We start from the raw sequence: 1,368 nt of genomic DNA, 5'->3' as shown, positions 1-1,368 counted from the left end.
AGTGGAAAGAGATTCCATATGTGGAGGCTTTCCACCTGCATGCCCAAAATCCCTCTCTCTGTCTCACCTGCTCAACTTCCCAGGTTCTCCTTGCTTCCAAACCCCCTTCATCCTCACTGCCTCCACTACCCCCTACTTCTGATAATTTTGACCCTGCACAAGAAACCCCCCCTTTCAGGTCTCCTTCTCCTGTAACTCCCTCTGCTTCCCAACCCCCTCAGTTCACTCCGCTCCATCCGCCTCCTGCGCCCGGCTGGCCAGCAGGCAAACAGCCCTGGTCTCCAAGGCAACCGCTGCAGGATGAGGGGCCACCTAGTCAGCCTGTTCTCCCTCCTGCCTCTTCCTCCCCTGTTTCTTCCAGCCCCAATTCACTGCCATTTCCTGTCCCTCAACCCCCACAAGCATTTCCACCACCATCTTCTTTTCCTCCATCGCCATCTTTGTCCAGCCATTTTCTAGCCCCACCTTACCGCCATCTTGTTCCCTGTCGACTCCTATTTCACCTGCCCTGGCGCCTTCCTTTACTCCCCCTGTAACTCGTTCCGGGGACTCCTCCCTTTCTCTACCATGGCTCCTCTCCACAAAGTAGCTGGTGCTGAGGGGGTCATTAGGATACACGTTCCCTTTTCATTAGCTGATCTCACCCAGCTAGAAAGGAGATTGGGGTCCTTCATCACCGACCCCTCTACTTACATTAAAGAATTCCAATGGGTCCTTCAGGCATACAGTCTCACACATCACGACATCTATATGTTCCTGGACAACACCCTCCTTCCTGAAGAACGTGACCATGTCTGGGGTGCAGCTTGGGGCCATGCGGATGAAATCCACCACACAAACCCTGCCCTCCCCCTTGCCCCCAGGCAGTCCCTGAACAGGAGCCACATTGGGATTACAACACGCCACAGGGAATTCAGGCCAGAGATCACTTTAGTTCTTGCTTCCTGGCCAGTCTTAAAAAGGCCGCTCGCAAAGTTGTTAATTTCCAAAAAGTCCAGGATGTTATCCTAAAAAAGGAAGAAACCCCATCTGAGTTCCTCAATCGCCTAACTCAGGCTCTCCAACAATACACCAACCTAGATCCCACCTCAGAAGATGGACACCATGTCCTTATGACATACTTTTTGGCTCAATCCTACCCCAACGTCAAGGCCAAACTAAAAAAACTGGAACAGGGCCCTGCTACTCCCCAGACTGAAATTTTATCAATGGCCTTCAAAGTCTTTCATAATAGGGAGGAGGAATGAGAATGGGAAAAGGAACAGCACAAACAAAAGGCTGATCTGGCCAACCTCCAAATGCTGGCCAAAGTAATTACTCAGCCTTCTAAGTGCCCTTCCAGGACCTCCACCTCCAAAGCTCCCCCTG

General features: G+C 51.8%; 1 pseudogene; it reads right to left on the bottom strand.

The window, feature by feature from the left end:
- Positions 1–399: 399 nt before the first annotated feature.
- Positions 400–1,368, bottom strand: part of LOC103583335 — an 8,484-nt pseudogene continuing 7,515 nt past the window's right edge.

This window comes from Galeopterus variegatus, unplaced genomic scaffold (assembly GCF_000696425.1).
Source record: "Galeopterus variegatus unplaced genomic scaffold, G_variegatus-3.0.2 Scaffold21808, whole genome shotgun sequence".
Classification (NCBI taxonomy): domain Eukaryota; kingdom Metazoa; phylum Chordata; class Mammalia; order Dermoptera; family Cynocephalidae; genus Galeopterus; species Galeopterus variegatus.
The sequence above is the reverse complement of the archived record's forward strand: the minus strand, read 5'-3'. Positions and strand labels throughout refer to the sequence as shown.